At 35.7% G+C, this 18831-nt stretch overlaps 1 long non-coding RNA gene across 19 annotated transcripts in view; it reads left to right on the plus strand.

Annotated features, from left to right (window-relative positions):
* The window catches only part of LOC141416890 (uncharacterized), a 609433-nt gene that overhangs the window by 24118 nt on the left and 566484 nt on the right, over nt 1-18831 (plus strand). For 17 of the 19 annotated variants that reach the window (XR_012441489.1, XR_012441492.1, XR_012441497.1 and 14 more), the window contains exon 2: nt 1657-18817. The exons of 1 other annotated variant lie outside the window; for it this stretch is intronic. This is a non-coding gene — a long non-coding RNA (uncharacterized lncRNA). The remainder of the gene's footprint in view (nt 1-1656; nt 18818-18831) is intronic. One more of the 19 variants, XR_012441503.1, reaches the window with a different exon arrangement.

Raw genomic sequence — 18831 nt, forward strand, 5'->3', positions numbered from 1 at the left:
TGGTAAGAAAAAGCTTTCAGTATTGCTTCTGGCATGTAACTAAACTGCATGGACCCAAGCAGCGACCCCAACACTGGCAGCCAGAGCCTGCAGATCCCAGGGTTCTTGTATAAGAAAAGAAGTGGGAAAGGTGTTTGGAGACTTCAGCCACTAGTTTTTAAATTGATGTTATCAGTAATCAAAGTGCCGTGGAGCAATCCACTTGTACTACAGAACAGTTTTAAGGGAGATTAATTCAACCAGAAAATTATTAGTATTGTAGAGGTATCTGGATTATTTGTGTTCTAGTTTATTAAGATAAAGCAGGCCAAATAAATTGCTTTCTCATCAATGCTAAACTCTTTCATCTTCAATATGATGGAAAAACAATATTGCTTAGTAAAATGCAATGGATTGACTCATGAGATATTAGCGTGAATTCTTGTCAGGAAATACTTGTAATGTGAATCCTGGAATTTGAAGTGAATAAATTAATGTTTCCTTTATGGAGATATTTGAATTTCATAAAATCCAAAGAAAACAAATCTGTAATTAGCCTGTGAAAAGTGGACAGCAATAGAAAAGAACTTCCTATTCTTAACAACAGGAATCTTTTTTCCTCCTCTAGATTCTGCCTTCTTCTCTGCTTCCTTTTATACAAAACTGCTCCCAAGTCACAGTCATGTGGAACATTACAGTTCCTCGCTCCCACTTTCTATTGTATGGTTTATTACATGTTTACATTCTCCTCCTCTGATGTCTAAATAGATGTTGTGGTAGTGACATCAGAATAAATTCTTAGTAGAATTTATAAATTCCACAGTCGACTGTGGAATTTATAAATTTATAAATTCCACAGTCGACTGTGGAATTCAACTTTCAGACAACAAAGTTTTTAATCAACCAACTAATCAGAAACTTTAGAAAATACTCCAAGGAAAGAAATCTGACTTAGTAAAACTTAGAGGAAAATGAAGAATTTATTCATGTATTTGGCAAATGATACAATGAGCAAGCAATAAAATAAACAAGGTCTCTACTGTAATGAAACCTGCATTGTAGTGTGGGGGACAAGGATGCTTAGGAGGAACAGATGATAAACAAAAGCAAATAAATATATAAGAGCAAAATGGTGATGTGGACTATGACAAATAATAAGGCAAAGATGAGAATGGTTACTTTTTTAGGATTTCAAGCACTGCTTGTGTGGGGAAATGAGGTGTTAGCCAAGGCTTAGAGAGAAGGAGGAAAAGCCATGCCAATTTTTTTCTTTCTTTTTTCTTTTTTTTTTTTTGTGGGACTGGGGTTTGAACTCAGGACTTTGCACTTGCAAAGCAGGTGCTCTGCCACTTTAGTCATACCTCCAGTGCACCATGCTAATTTCTAGGGAAGGATTTTTCTTAGGCCAATTGCACAGGCAAAGTAAAGACTTAAAGAGCCAGACTCCTCTGCTTTTGTGTTTGTGAAACCCAGTGTCTACTGTGCAGTTCTCAATTGTTGGCAGGCTTTGCATCCCCCTTTCCCTGTCACCTCCCCATAAGGTAAATTGGGAGATCTTTGCAAAATTACCCAGCATATCCATGATGTTATATGATTGCAGTGCAAGTAGGATTATATCATTGACATACTCTATTCTGTGTGTTTCTCTGTAACAAAAGAAATCAATTATTTCTCTAGGTAAGAATGGGAACACAAAATGGCAGTCCAAATCATCTTGATGGAAGCATCAATCAAAACAGTGTGATATTGTCTATGGATACACAGTCCTGGAGATGAGTATGGACACAAATATGCAGACTCATTTCTGTTGCTGAGAAAAGCCCAGCACAAGATGTTTTCTTGAAGGCAGAACATGTGTCATGCTGTGTTTATGGCCACAAGAACAGCATCTAGCTGTGGATTTGGACTGGGTCTTGTTTTCCTTTCTCCTCTCAAGAACAATTTAAATTAATCCAAATCAGAATTTTTCAGTATATCTTTCCTTCTTGTTACACAAAGTATCCTATTTTGATATTATTTAAGTTTCATTCTCTGGCAAGTATTCATTCAATTTTAAAATCTCATTGCACTGCAATGTAATGCTTGTTGATTACTTTGGAGTGTTTTGATATTATGGCTGAAAAAACAATTATCTACATTATGTTGCTGGGGAAAAATTTTGTACTTATCTTTTGGGGAAACTCATTTTCTAAGCTAATGCATGCAGCAGAAGGAAGAAAGTGCAAACTTCCTTTCCAGACAATATGATTGACCAAATCACATAAAGAAACCAATGAATTGAAAAATGATCCTGCTAAATAACATCATTTTTTACATTAACGAAGATTTTCTCTCTACAAAGAGTTAATTCAAATAAAAGAACTGAACTAGTTGTATATGAAGTCTTTGCTTCTTCATTTCCTAACTTGACTGTTGCATATGGCTTCAGCTTTGGTTTTCATTATATTGTACCTAAATAGAAATAATGTCCATATTATTTCCTCTCAGTACGTTTTGCTGCATGGCTTAAAAAAACCCAAGTACATAGCTACTTAAATTCTTTCTATATATCTTTTTGAGTTAAGTTAAAAAAACTCTCAATACCTTGATCATTATTAAACTCCTTACCATTCTAGAGGTAAGAAAGTAATAATTACATTATCTAGCTGACTCCCACATGATAAATAGTATCTTTCAACAAAAGGAGGTGAATGTATCATTTAAAGATTTAATATTGGGCATATTAAGTTTAACTCCAAAGATCCTCTTATCCATATTTTACCTTCACTCATAAACAACAAATTTTTACCCATTTATAGCCAGATCAGTGGTTTCATATGCAGCTCCTTCTGCTCAATTTTTAAAATCAGTAAATACTTTATTTATTAATTATTTTTATTGGTGTTTTGGGAGTACATTGTGGCATTTATAGAAGTTATCACGATGTATCATACTTGAATTCACCCTCTCCATCATTCCCATTTATCCCCCCCTCCTCTTATTCCCAGAACAGTCTCAATAGGTCTCATTTTTCCAGCTATGTGGATATGTACCCAGCATTCGACCATATTCACCTTTCTACATCTTTTCCCCACAGCCTCCCCCCACCCCATCCACTGGCACCAACCTACCCAGACAGGACCTGTTCTGTACTCCTGTTCTCTGATTTTGTAAAAAACAAACAAAAAAAGACATTTTTGTTTAAGATAATTATACAGGGAGTTTCCTTGTGACATTTCTATGCATATTTGTATTATAACCTGAATTTGTTCATCTCTATTTTTCTCCTTTTTACCCTGATGCCCTTCTTATGATGATTTCAACAGTGTCAAAAATTCTATATTCATTCTCATATAGGAAGTACATCACTCATATTCACCTTCTTAACTTCATTTACAGTCAATTTCATTCTTTTTACTGGGTCTTGATTAAAAAAGTTTACTGACTAGAAATAAATGATTGAAAGGGCAGTGTTAAACCCAACAAGAGATTTGCTATAAACACTAAAAATAATTGTTGGATTTGTCCAGGCCAAAAGTTAAATTAGGGAATTTGGGGTGATAGAGTATGAGATTTAAATTAGAAAAGGTAGAGATTCTGGGCATCCCCTAGTCCTATTTTCAAGAGTTTTAGACTCATATGTACCCTCCTCTTTTACCCTCAGTTCTGCAAATTCTGTATCACAAAGAGTTTAAAACATTAGCAAAATTATTCATGAAAGGTAGGAAATAATAGGAAATAATGCCAGGCAAAACCACAACATTTTTCTTTTCTTTTCTTTCTTTCTTTTGTTTTTTTTTTTTTTTTGTGGTGATGGGGGGGATTGAACCCAGAATCATTGCCATGCCAGACAAGTGCTCAAATATGGAACTACATCTACAACCCCCAGCATATGTTTGAGTAGGAAGAATGCAGAGAAAGTCTGGGGCTATCTGTAGTTTTAATAATTGTTCTTTTTTTTAAATAAATGCTCTGTGATCTTCAGTACATTTTATCAATGACAGAACAGAAGCAAAATTCTGAAGTCAACTCTAACAAGTTAAATATTGTTAGCAAATGCAACTAGATACAAGATTTAAAGCTTAAACATTTCTTAGATGTATCATCCACACAGTCTACACAACGCCCTGCATTGTTCAGCTAAGCAGGTATGTTAAACATGTGGTTGTAGTTTATACATGGGTATGTATCTATTTTATATGGAACAAAGAACTTGTAGTCAGCCTTTGTTTAAAGAAGATTTTGATTTTATGTCAGATTTATTGCTATAAAATGAATGCATATTATATATATTTTACTCTCTGTTGCTCTGTCTCTGTCTTTGTGTGTGTGTGTGTGTGTGTGTGTGTGTGTGTGTGTGTGTGTGTGGTGCTATGGATCAAACCCAGGTGCTTGTGCAAATTCTCTGCAACTGAGCTACATCCCCAGCGTCATGCATGTTACATACTATGCGCAGAGTGAGGGGAAAAGCAAAGAGATGAAACAGGTATGAGCTGAGCCCCTGATTTGTCGGCATTTTAGTTTCTCAACTTCTTTGCCTCAGATTTCCTTTCTTAGGAAGTAAATATGATTTTCTTACTTTCCAATAATAGAATTTTCATGACTAGCATGAATTTTCATTTAAAACACTTAGGACGTTTAATTGTAGAATTTGTGTTTATGTGCTGTGGTGTGCTGGTATGTGTGCATACATACATACAGGTATGTAAATTTTGTGTGTTTACACACACAAATGTGCATATTCATTAATGTTTACCAAAGCAAAGTCTTGGTTCAAAATGTTAAATCTGACAAAACATAGCTAGTTATATGTTTAGGACATTGTCTATTGTTGGAAGCAACTGAGGGGTGCAATGAGAGCCTGTTATTTTGACAGCCAAGATATAAGAATGCTTTGGTGTTTGGCATCTTTCCTCATGTTGCTGCAAGTTCTACAGGATCATTTAGCTTTTCCTGTGAAATAGGCAAGCAATGAGCTATACTGGGGAACTTCAGCAAATAAAGTAGATCACATTTATTACCTTTGTAAATGATGCTTAAAAAACAGTTTTCTTTTCCAAGAATTCATATGCCCATCTAGATATAGTCAAGTAGGTCTATTGCTTTGAAAGTAAATCTGAGTTATTCTCAGTCTTGTCAATTTAAACTTTTTCGTAGACTTGGATTGTTGTTAGAACATGGACATCAGTACATTTAGAAGGCTTTCATAATTTGGGCTTAAAGATGCAGGATTTTCCCCATAAATATCTTTTTTTCTTACAGAGTAAATTGACATTAAATGCATTGTGGGTTTCCATTCTCATATAAAATAGAACTAGATGATTATATTTTAATGAGGGCTGTAGTTTCAATGTGTGAGCAAAGTAATTGCTCAAAAACCTTTCTGCAGTCCTATTCAAATCAGGCTAAATATCTGAATACCATACAAGAAAAATAAGAGAACAATTTTCAACCATTCTTTGTTGCTGAATAAATAGAAAGGAAAATGAAATGTTCGTATCACACCTTATAATTATTTCTCTCCTGCTGAGGTATCCCAAAAGGTGCAATTAAAAGATAACTATACAGAAAATAATGCCTTAATTTAATATTTAAATGGGCACACAATGATTTTCAGTATCCAGAAAGTGGATTTCTTTCTCAGTTCCTCTTCATAGTCACCTGCTCAGGGCATAAACCCTTCTTTGAACTAAATTATCATTAATGAGAGACATCTTCAGATTGAATTATGTGGTCTCTGGCTAAATCAGGATTCAGAGAACCTCAAACTTCATTCCTGTCAGAGACATAAAAGGATTTGTACTTTCTTTACTCTCTTTTGTTTAGAATAAGTGTATGCTACCTTTGGAAACAGTAGGATGAGATATAAATAAAATGTATTTAACTGTGCTTGATATATCAGTTTTCTATTGGTGCTATACAAGTTACTATACATTTAGTGCCTTAAAACAAGTATATTATCTATTTTGTACAACACAAGCTCCAAACAGATTTTCCTGGGCTACAGGTAATTAATTATAGGGCAGTGTTCCTTTTGGAAGTTCTAGGAGAAAATCCTTTTCCTTCACTCTTCAAGTTTTCAGAGACCTCCCAGATGCCTAGACTCACGCACCTTCCTTTGCTTTCAAAGCCAGCAAAAACACATTGAGTTCTTTGCCCATGTGACATAGTTCCCAACTTAAAATTTGTCTTTTAATCTTATTTATTTATTATTGTTCTGGGTAGGGGGTGCATTGTGGTATTTATAAAGTTTATTACAATATATTAAATATATCATACTTGAATTCACCCCCTCTACCATTCTCCTTTATTCTTCCCCCCATTCCTGGTACAGTTTCAACAGGTATCTTTTTTTACTTTTACATTCATGTGTACACAGTATTTGCACCATATTCTCCCTCCTCCACCTTTTCCCCACCTCCTACCTCACCCATTGGTATTAACCCCTCCCAGCCAGGACCCATTCTGCCCTCCTGTTCTCTGATTTTGTAAAAGAGAGAAAAAAGAAATGATGTTTTTGCCTGTTTAAGATAGTTATAGAAGGAGTTTCCTTGTGGCACTTCCACAAATATATGTATTCCATGTATTCCAATTTGTTTCATAACCTCTATTTTACTTCTTTCTGTTTTAGTCCCTTTCTTATGGTGATTTCACAGGTTTAAATATTCTGTATTCATTCTTGTATACTGTCCTTCAACCATATTCAATTTAACTTCTGTCTTTTATCCTCCCCCTCTTGTATGTGACCTCCCCTTAGTGTGATCTGTTTTTCATAATATTGCTGCATTTATATTAGGTCTATCTTCCACATGTGAGAGAGAACATGAGGCTTTTGGCTTACTGAGCCTGGCTAACTTCCCTTAAGGTGATCTCCAGTTCTATCCATTTACATGAAAACGACAACATTTCATTCTTTGCAGCTGAGTAAGATTCCATTGTGTATAAGTATCACATTTTCTTAATTCACTTATCAGTAGTGGGGAGTCTTGGCTGTTTGCATAGGTTGGCTATTTGAATAGTGCTACAGTAAACATGGGCATGAAGGTTGCTTCTGTAACCAGACTTACATTCCTTTGGGTATAGCTTTAAGAGTAAATTTGCTAGATTGTCTGGAAGTTCTGTTTTTACTTTTTTTTTAAATTTTATTTATTTATTTATTTATTTTACCTCAAGTTGCTTTTTTTTCCTGATTATTATTGTTGTGCTGGATGGGGTACATTGGAGTATTTACAAATGTTCTTATAATGTATTAAATGTATCATATTTGAATTTACCCCCTTTGCTACTCTCTTTCATCCCCTCTCCCCTGATTACCAGAACAGTCTCAACAGGTATCATTTTTGCATTTGCTTACATGTGTATACATTACTTGGACCACTTCCCCCACACTCCCCTCACCTCCAGGAAGAACCTGTTCTACCCTCTTGTCCTCTGATTTTGTAGAGGAAAAACACATAAAAGATGATAAGAAAAACATAGCATTTTTGCTAGTTTGAGATAAAGATAGCTATATAGGGAGATTCCTTCTGTTGTTTCCATGTACATGTGTATTACAACCTCAATTGATTCATCTCAAACAGACCTCTTCACTCCTCCCTAGTCCCCTTCCTATAGTGGCCATAGTGGCAAGTTTAAGATTACTATATTTGTTCCTATACAGTGAGCACATCAACCACCTTCAAGTTTTTGGTTTCATTTCCTTGCCTTATCCCTCCTGTGTATTCTCCCACTAGTGTGACCCATGTCCAATAATATTATTGCATTTGTTTTAGCTCTATAATCTGAAAATGAGGGCAAATATATGATGTTTGGCTTTCTGAACCTGGCTAACTTCGCTTAAGATGATGTTCTCCAGTTCCATCCATTTACCTGCAAATGACAAAATTTCATTTTTCTTTGTAGCTGAATAAAATTCCACTGTGTATAAATACCACATTTTCTTAATCCATTCATTAGTAGTGGGGCATCTTGGCTGTTTCCATGGCTTGGTTACTGTAAATACTGCTGCCATAAACATGGGTGTGCAAGTGCCTTTTTAGTAACCTGAGTCACATTCCTTTATCTATATCCCTAGGAGTGGTATTGCTGGATCATATGGCAGATCTATGTTTAGTTTTTTAAAGAAGCCTCCATATTGTTTTCCAAAGTGGTTGTACTAGCTTACATTGCCATCAGCAGTGTATGAGGGTTCATTTTCCCCCCGCATCCTTGCTAATATTTGTTGTTGTTTGTGCTCTTGATGATAGCTATTCTAACAGGAGTGAGGTGGAATCTTAGAGTGGTTTTGATTTGAATTTCCTTTATGGCCAGGAATGGTGAACATTTTTTCATGTGTTTTTTAGCTATTTGGACTTCGTCCTTTGAAAAAGTTCTGTTTAGTTCGGCTACCCCTTTCTTTATTGGGTCGTTGATGGGGAGTTTAGTATTTTGAGCTCCCTGTATATTTTGGTTATCATCAGTCTCTTGTCTGATGTATAGATAGCAAATATTTTCTATCACTCTGTGGGTGGCCTCTTTAATTTAGAGATCATTTCTTTTATTGTGCAGAAGCTTTTTAATTTCAAGTAGTCCCATTTGTCCATCCTTTCTCTTAGTTACTGAGCCACTTGACTTCTACTAGAAGTCCTTTCCTATGCCTATTGCTTCCAGTGTATTCCCTGCTCTTTCCTTTACTAGCTTTAAGGTTTCAAGTCTGATATCAAGGTCCTTAATCCAGTCTGAGATGATACTAGTACAGAGTGACAGGCATGGATCTGTTTGAGTTTTCTATAGGCAGATATCCAGTTTCCCTAGCAACATTTGTTGAAGAGGCTGTCTTTTTTCCATCATATGTTTTTGGCAACTGTTGAAAATTAGATGAGAATAGTTGCATGGATTCATATCTGGGTCCCCTATTTTGCTTCACTGGTCTTGATGACTTTTTTGTGTGCCAGTACCATGCTGTTTTTATTGCTATAGCTCTGTAGTATAGTTTGAAGTCAGGTATTGTGACACCTTCAGCGTTGCTCTTTTTGTTCAGTATTACCTTGGTTATTTGTAGTCTTTTGTGTTTCCAAATGAACTTTAGCATAGATTTTTCAATCTCTGTGATGAATGTCATTGAGATTTTGATGGGAATCGTGTTGAATATATAGATTGTTTTTGGCAGTAGAACCATTTTTACAATGTGGTTTCTGCCAATACATGAGCATGGGAGATCTTTCTAACTTCTGTATTCTTCTTTGATCTCTTTCCTCAACAGTTTGTTGTTCTCCTTGTACAGGTCATTTGCATTCTTTGTTAAGTTTATTCCTAGGTATTTGATTTTTTTTTGAAGCTATTGTAAATGGAATTATTTTCCTATATTCTTTGTCAATTTGTTCATTGTTGGTGTATAGAAAGCTACTGATTTTTGTAAGTTGATTTTGTATCCGGCTACTTTGCTGAAACTTTATGGTACTTAGGAGTTTTGGGGCGGAGTTGTTCAGGTGTTTAAAGTATAAGATTATGTGATCTGTGAATAGGAATAGTTTGAATACTTCTTTACCTATTTGTATTCCTTTTATTTCTTCTTCTTGCCTTATTGCTGTGGCTAGAAATTCCAGGACTATGTAAAATAGGAATGGGGAGAGTGGGCATCTTTGTCTCATTCCTGACTTTAGGGGAAATGGTTTCAGTTTTTCCCATTAAGTCTGATGTTGGCTATAGATTTGTTGTGTATAACCTTTATAATGTTGAGGTATATTCCTTCTATTCCTAGTTTCTCAGAGCTTTTATCATGAAATGGTGTTGAATCTTATTGAAGGCTTTTTCTGTGTCTATTGAGATGATCAAGTAGATTTTGTCTTTGCTTCTGTTAATGTGGTATATTACATTTAATGATTTGCATATGTTGAAACATCTGTACATCTTTGGGATGAAGCTGACTTGGTGTTGGTGTATGATCTTTTGTATATGTTGTTGGATTTGGTTTGCCATTATTTTATTGAGGATTTTTGCATCAGTGTTCATTAAGGAGATTGGCCTTTAGTACTCCTTTTTGTATGTGTCCTTGTTCAATTTTAGAATGAGTATAATGCTAGCTTCATAAAATGAGTTAGGCAATGTTCCTTCTCTTTCTACTTCATGGAAAAGTTTAAGGAGTGTTGGTATTAGTTCTTTTTAGAGGTCTGGAAGAATTAAGCAGAGAATCTGTCAGGTCTTGTACTTTTCTGGGAGACTATTGATGCTTCAATTTCATTACATGTTACAGATCTGTTTAGGTGGATAATATCTTCTTGGTTCAGTTTTGAATGGTCATAAGTATCTAGAAATTTGGCCATTTCTTCTAGATTTCCGAATTTATTTGAATATAGGTTCTCAAAGTAGTTCCTGATGATTCCCTGGATTTCCTTGTTGTTTGTTGTTATCTCCCCTTTTTTGTTCCTTGTTTTACAAATTTGGGTCTTTTCCTTCCTCATTTTCATCAAATTTGCCAAATTTGTTTGTTTTTTCAAAGAACCAGTTTTTTTTTTATTCATTTATTCACATGTGCATACATTGGGTCTTTTCCACCCTGCTCCCCTCTCCCACCCTCTACCCCCCTGCCCCCCTCAGTTCCAGGCAGGTCCTGTTCTGCCCTTATCACTAATTTTGTTGAAGAAAAGAGACAAGCATAATAAGGAAGACAAAGTGTTTTTTCTAGTTGAGTTAAGGATAGCTATACAGAGAGATTCCTAACATTGCTTTCGTGTACCCATGTGTTACGACCCATGTTGATTCATCTCTAACTGATCTTTACACTGATTCCTGATCCCCTTCTCATGTTAAACTCTGCTGCTTTAAGGTTTCTGTATTAGTACCTCTGGAGTGGGGACATCAAACACTTTCATGTTTTGGGTTTTCTACCTATTCCTATATCTCCCGTATGTGCTGTCCCCTTGTCATGTGATCCAAGTCCAACCACATTGCTGCATTTTCCCTAGATCTAAAGTCTGCATATGAGGGAGAGCATATGATTTTTGGTCTTCTGAGCTTGGGTGACCTTGCTCAGAATGATGTTCTCTAGTTCTATCCATTTACCTGCAAATGATAAGATTTCATTCTTCTTCATGGCTAAGTAAAATTCCGTTGTGTACAAATACCACATTTTCTTGATCCATTCATCAGTAGTGGGGCATCTTGGTTGTTTCCATAACCTGGTTATTGTCAATAGTGCTGCAATAAACATGGATATGCAGGTGCCTCTGGAGTAACCTGTGCTGCGTTCCTTTGGGTATATCCCCAGGATTGGGATTGCTGGATCATATGGCAGGTCTATGTTTAGATTTTTAAGAAGCTTCCAAATTTTTTTCCAGAGTGGTTGCACCAGCTTGCATTCCCACCAGCAGTGGACTAGGGTTCCTTTTTCCCCACATCGCCGCCAACACATCAAAGAACCAGTTTTTTTTTTCATAAATTCTTTGTATGCTTTTGTTGGTGTATATTTCATAAATTTCAGCCCTTATTTGTATTATTTTTCTCCTGCTAGTTTTGGGTTTAGCCTGTTCTTGTTTTTCTAGGAGTTTGAAATGCAGCAGTACGTCACTTATTTGAGATCTTTCTGTGTTTTTGATATATGCACTCCTGGCTATAAACTTTCCTCTTACGACTGCCTTTGCTGTGTCCTATAGTTTCTGATATGTTGTGTGTTCATTATCATTAAATTCCAGGAACTTTTTGATTTCCTCCCTTATTTCTTCTATGACTCACTGATCATTGAGCAATGTGTTGTTCAATCTCCTTTTGTTATTGAGCTGTAGCTTTATTGCATTGTGATCAGATAGTATGTAGGGGGTTATTTCAACTTTCTTATGTTCGTTGTACCCTTACTTTGTGCCCTGAGATATAGTCTATTTGGGGGAAAGTACATGGTGTTGTTTAGTTCTAGGATTTCTTTGTTGATTTTTTTGTCTGAATCTATTGGTGACAGAGGGGTATTAAAGTTTCCCACTACCACTGTGTTGGAGTCTATTTGTGGTTTTAAGTCCTTTAGTATATGTTTAGTGAAGTTGGGTGCACAGACATTGGGTGTACTCAACTTCACTATACTTTGATTATTGTTATTTCCTTTGATGTATTGATCCTTTTATTATTGTGAAGTGACTTTTGTTTTCTTTTTTGACTAATTTAAATTTGAAGTCTACTTTTTCTGATGTAAGTATTCCTACTCCTGCCTGGTTTTGGGGTCCATTAGCTTGAAAAGTCTTCTTCCAGCCTTTCACCCTAAGTCACGGTCTATTTCTGTCAATAAGATGCATCTCTTATAAACAATAGATTGCTGATCTTCCTTTTTAATCCAGTTTTCCAAACAGTGTCTTTTGAGGGGGGATTTGAGTCCATCAACATTCAGTGTTAACATTAATAGGTATGTGATGACTTCTGCCATTTCATTAGTTTTGCTGTTTAAGGATTTGATTGTATGCAGCCAAGTCAATCCTACTCTCTGATTACTTGTCTTTTCTTCTCCTGCTTTTCAATACTTCCCATCCTCTTATGGTTTTATTTGTTTTCATCTTCTGTATATAGAGTTCCTTGCAGAATGTTCTGTAATGGTAGCTTGGTAGTCATATATTGTTTTAGTTTCTGTTTATTGTGGAAATCTTTTATTCCTCTGTCAGTTTTGAATGACAGTTTCACTGAGTATCCTAGTGCTGAAAGTGTTTTCTTTTAGTGCTTAAAATACCTCACTCCATGCCCTTCTTGCTTTTAAGGTTTCTGTTGAGAAATCTGCTGTTATTTTGATTGATTTACCTTTATATGTTATTTGTTTTTTCTCTTACAGCTTTCAGTATTCTCTGTTCTCTGTGCTTGTTTTAATGATAATATTCCATCAAGAGGGTCTATTTTGGTCAAGTCTATTTGGTGTCCTGGAGGCTTCCTGAATGGGCAACTCTTTCTCGAGATTTGGGAAATTTTTTACTATTACTTTGTTGAATATGTTACATATCCCTTTGGTTTGTGCCTCTTCTCCTTCTTCAATGCCCATGATTCTCAGGTTTTGGTCTTTTGATTGAGTTGCTAAGTTCTTGCATATTCTTCTCACAGCTGTTGAGTTGTTTGAGTAAGAGTTCTGTTATTTCTTTAATATTTGTTTCATCTTTGAGCCCTGAGATTCTATCTTCCACTTATTCTAGTTTGCTGCATTGGCCTTCCACTATATTTTTTATTTGACTTAACAGACTTTATTTCCAGGATTTCTGTTTGATCCATTTTTCTGTTTTTCATATCTTAGTTCAACTCCTCTTTCATATCTTGTGTTTTCTTCTTTATTTCATATATCTTCTTTTTTTATAGTCTCCTTTGTTTCACCTTGGTGTCTGTTGAAGTCCTCTCTGAGTTCCTTTAGCTGTTTATGTGTCTTCTCAAATTTTTTTATTTGTAGTGTCTTGATATTTCTTGAGTTCATCTTGTACTTTCTGGTTAACCATGTCTTGTAGCTTTTCCATGAGTTTCTCAGTGATCTCATCCATGATTTCCTATTTCAGAGATTTTTTGTGGGTGTCACTGAGCTCATTAGTAACATTTATCATTGTTTTGTTCAGGAGGAACTGGGTATTCATTTTTTTCATTTTCTACTAAATCCTCTATTGCATTGTTTTTTTGAGGAGTGTAGTTTCCTTGCCTTCTACTTCTTCTTCACCATTATTTCTAATTGGTGCTATACAACTATGTTCTTGATTGCCTTATTGGCAATTTTAATTGCCTGTTTTCTTTCCCTTGACTCAATTTTTGTGTTGTGACTGGCTTAGTTTTTAGCTAGGTTGATGTGCTATTTGTGTCCCTGGCCTGGAGATGTAAATTAGCAATAAGAAATTCACAGATTATATTCTAGGCCAGTTGTTTACATATTATGTAGAAAACTCCTTGGTGATGATGTCTATACACAGTGGGAGTTGGGAGGGTAATGATTATTTGGTTAGAGATAGAAATTTGGGTAATTGGTAAAGGTGGCACTAAAAGGGAGAGAAGGTGTGGTAGGTGGGGGAAGAGGTATGGGAGCTGCTGGGTTTTGAGGCCCTTGCATGTGTTTGGGTATAGTTCTGCTGTTTTAGTAGAGGGTGCTTGTGTCAGGGATTGCAAGGTGCTGGGGATGTGTACAGTTGGTTGAGTAGGTTACTCAGCTGGTGGTAAATTTGTAACAGGGAGGAGTAATGTGGTGACAGGTTGGGGAAGGTAAGAAAGGGAGTGAAGAGGGGGAGAGAGTGGATGACAAGGGGCAGATAGGATAATTAGGGGGAAACATGGGTTGTAGCACAAGAAAGGGAGAGATTTGAAGCAGGTAAGAATATGGATAAGAACTAGTAATGGTAAGATTAGTAATACTAAAACAACAACAACAAAAAAACCAGGTGCAACAACAACAAAAAGTTTAGTCATCTCAGCATAAGTTCTGGATTTATTCCTTTGATGTCTAATCCTGGTACTGGTGCTTGTTATTCTGGGCTGTGTGGGGAGGGGTGCTGCCCCTGTTGTTGGAGACTGTGGAGGAGAAATGACTGAAAGGTTTTTTTTCCTGCTTTCCTTGGTCTTATGGGCAGTCTGTTACAGGCAGGATCTCTGAGGTGGTCTCATCAGACAGCTGGCAGCTGGCTTGTGAGCAGTATTTGGTTCCTTCTGTCCACAGGACAGGTTGCATTTGAGACTTGTGGTAGCTCACTACGAGTTTGTGCAGTGGTTCAATCTATTGTTTTTTTCCAGGCGGCAGCTTCATTACCGTACTGCTACACCTCTGTCTGGTCAGCTCCTCCCCCAGCAAGGTGGGGCAATTCAGTTTTGAGTGCCCTTGAGCTCTGGTTATCAAGCCCTTGTCAGATATATAGCTGACAAAGATTTCCTCCCATTCTGTGGGCAGTCTCTTCAATTTAGCAACCATTTCTTTTGTTGTGCAGAAGCTTTTTAATTTTATGTAGTCCCATTTGTCCATTCTTTCTCTTAGTTGCTGAGCCATTTGAGTTTTATTGAGGAAGTCATTTTCTATGCCTATTAATTCCAGAGCATTCCCTACTCTTTCCTGCACTAACTTCAAAGTTTCAGGTTTTATTTTAAGGTTCTTAATCCACTTTGAGCTGATTACTTGATCAACTCAAGTTGTTGATCTTAGTTGATCACTTGAACAAGGTGATAGACTTGGATTTAGTTTCAGTTTTCTGCATGCAGATATCCAGTTTTCCCAGTAGCATTTGTTAAAGAGGTTGTCTTTTCCCCATGATATTTTTTGGAGTCTTTGTCAAAAAAATCAAGTGGGCGTAGCCATGTGGATTCAAATCTAGGTTTTCTATTCTGTTCAACTGGCCTTTGTATCTGTTTTTGTGCCAGTACCATGCTGTTTTTATTGCTATGGCTCTGTAGTATAGCTTGAAGTCAGGTATTGTGATACCTCCAGTGTTGCTCTTTTTGCTCAATATTGCCTTGGCTATTTGTGGTCTTTTGTTCTTACAGATGAACATTATGGGTTTTTTTTTCCAATCTCTGTGATGAATGTCATTGGGATTTTGATGGGAAATGTGTTGAACATGTAGATTGCTTTTGGTAATATAACCAGAACGTGAGACTTCTAAAGAGCACTCTGGTTTACTAGAATGAGGCTAATAATTTGAAGACACTGAAGAGCAAAATAGAGAGAGGAAGAGGAAGTGACCAGGTCTCATAATCTCCTTCAATGAGGGATCCCAGTGGCCTAAGAACCTTCCATAATACACATTTATCCAAACTTTTGTTGCAAGACAATAAAGAAGGGATATAAAAATCATGAATTTGATTACTTAAATATTGTTAGAAATTGTTCCATTTCATTCATTCACATCTGAAATTTATATCATTACATTTCTATGCTTTAAGTCTGAGATGTCCCCCAAAGACTGATTTGTTGGGGACATGGTTGCCAGTAGATGGGAATTTCAGATCCTCAGGGCTCTGACCTAATCAATAAATTAACCTTTGATGAATTCATAATATGATAGCATTATTGGTAGTTGATGTCCCCTAAGTGGATTGCTGGAGCATCCCTTTGAAGGTTGCATCTTGTTCCTGGCTCCTTTCTATTTCTTTGCTTTCCACTCACTATGAGGTGACACACACAGTAGGCTAGCCATTATGGGGATTAATTCTCTATAAAGTTTCTTAACTGCCATAGTAGGAGAGACTTGTATATAACTAATATTACTGTATATCTAATAAGTCATATTTTGCTGGAATTTCCCTTTTCTAGCTCAGTAACTCACCCTATTATTGAATCATTTGCTACCAAGTATTTTTAGGATTAATCAAGTGTTCCCACATCCAATAGATGCTGGGCACTGCCATTTTCATTGCTGTCCCCTCTGTTATCATTACTGTTCCCTCCAGGTAATGTTTTGGGGGCATCACTGGGTTCTGCTGCATTCCTAGGCTCATAGAGAACATGAAGTTCCACAATTTCTTTCTACAAGGCATTACTGCTGATTCTTAGATTTCTGCCAGATTACCACCATAGGTACACTATAGCTATGAAGATATCTATGTTCTACAGCAAATGAGGGAAAAGGCCATGCTCCTCTTTGTGCAATGCACTGTGATTAGGATGCCATAGTATATTGCTTGTTTCACCTTCTTACAGTGTTTCAGTAAAATGCCTTTCTATTTTAACTTACAACTTCTTCTCCATGCCTTTCTGTCAAATATCCTAGGCATAGATAAGTTCAACACCAAATAAGAGTGAAAAAAACTAAATAACACTCACAGCTTGCCTGTAAAATACAGCTTCATTATGACCAGCAGCACCCTTTTCTCTTAGAAGAAATGATCTTAGTCTAGGTAGGCTGAGATTTTAGTAGTTGTCAGGCTTAATTGGACTCAGTAAGTCCCCAGACATATTCACATATAGTAAATGACACAATCAGACACAGAACTTCTAACTGGCCATTCCTTCTCTTGACCACATAAAAATGCGATACATGAAGGGTCAAAACTAGCATCAAGTCTGAAGTCTTGTGAAGAAAGAGTGATTACATTTTGTTTGGGAGATTCAGTAAAGTATTCTTGAATATGTTTGCATTCTGGCTGACCTAAATGAATGGTTCTAATAATTCAGGGACAGAATTAATGCTTTAAAAGGTGGATATAATATCATGATCTGTGTCACAGAGGTAAGAAATAATGAAGCAAGAAAGGAAGGAAGGAACAAAGGGAGGGAGGTAGGAAAGAAATCATATTCACTGAAATCATTATATAAACTGTCACAGAAATTAAATTAACAGGTAAGTTTATTTGGAGCTACATTGGAGTTCAAGTAAAGAATTTTTACTTATTCAATCTTGATCATACAATATTGTAAAGATATATTTATATACAGAAAGACACACAAATAGAGAGACAAGCACACATACATGAAGTATTAACCAAGAAAATCTACATAAGGAAAGAAATTGTTCCTCAAGAATAAATACTATACTTACCTCTGAGATAAATTTCACTATATAAATAAAAAACAGATTTAGTCTTCTTTTCCATATTTAGAAGCAATAGCTCTAAGATGATATGATTCATGTGTTTTCAACTATAGTCATAGTTGTATATTCCTAATCAATTTTAAGTTCCTCTTGATGTGATTATTAGTGGATTCTGTCTAGGAATCCCTCCAACAGTGATTTCACTCTCTATGTAGTTACATGTTAATTGACTTTCGACTGTTGGCCATTTAATAGTGTTGTAATTTAGAAATTAATTTGTAGAGCATGATTTATGTAATTAATATTTGTAAATATTAATATTATGTCATTAATATTTGTCCATGGTGATGAACATGAATTTTGGCTAGTGGAGATATAACTCATTTCCATTTTACAGAAAAGATGCACAGATATCACATTTTATTTCTCTAAGGGATATAAATCAGTAAGTATGAAGTGACATTTGTTTTAGTGTACCTATTTTGTTTCATACTAAACTGATGTTTATGTACATAAAACTTGTTCTTCAACTTTTCTTTTTTATCAGTCTACATCTTACCTGTTTATTACTACTTAATTCCTGAGTTTCATAAGGTGGCTGAAATACATTTATTTTGTATTTGTATGAGATTTTTAACCCTAACCGAAAATTATAAATTACCACACTCACATACGCACAAATCAATAAATATAATATTTGGCTTGAATGAGTGCATTTTAATGATTAATGTTACTGGGAAGTGGTTCACAATGGACGTGATAATAATGGTTATAGAATTTCTTTTCCATTAATTTGATGGCATTTTTTCCTCATCTCTGTAATGAAATGAGATCACTTTCTGCCAGATACATGAAAGCATCACTATTTGTGGCCACAACGTTTTGGGGTGTCCATTCACCTGTACACTGATGGGAATGGCACCCCCAGATGTTGTGATTATTGACAATTGTATAAAATGGAGAAATAACATTTATTGGACACTTATTATGCTTCAGGCATTGTTTTAAATGTTCTACATGTATGGATTCATGTTTTTTTGGTTTGATTTAGACTAAACTGAAAATGGTTTCATAGAATAGAGAATGTAGGCAGATATGAATTACACTTATGAGTCTAATGAGTACAGGACATATGGAGCGGTGTTTGTAGAGACACTTTCTGAAGACAGCCATTTGAACAAACAGGAGAAGTATTTGTTCTTTATATTTATTAATTAAATAATATAACTCATTCCCTTTTATGCTTTTTCTTTAGTCTTCAGTCTCTTTTTTGTCCAAGACAATGACTAGCCTTCTAAATAAGACTTAAAAAAAAATATTGAACAATCACTGGGAACTACAGACAAAGAAGGAAGACTTGCTTCTTTAAACCACTCTATTAAATGATTAAAGCTTCTCAGGAATACTGCAGCAATCTAAAATAATTTTGACAGGTAACTGTACTACT

This window comes from Castor canadensis, chromosome 14 (assembly GCF_047511655.1).
Source record: "Castor canadensis chromosome 14, mCasCan1.hap1v2, whole genome shotgun sequence".
NCBI lineage: Eukaryota > Metazoa > Chordata > Mammalia > Rodentia > Castoridae > Castor > Castor canadensis.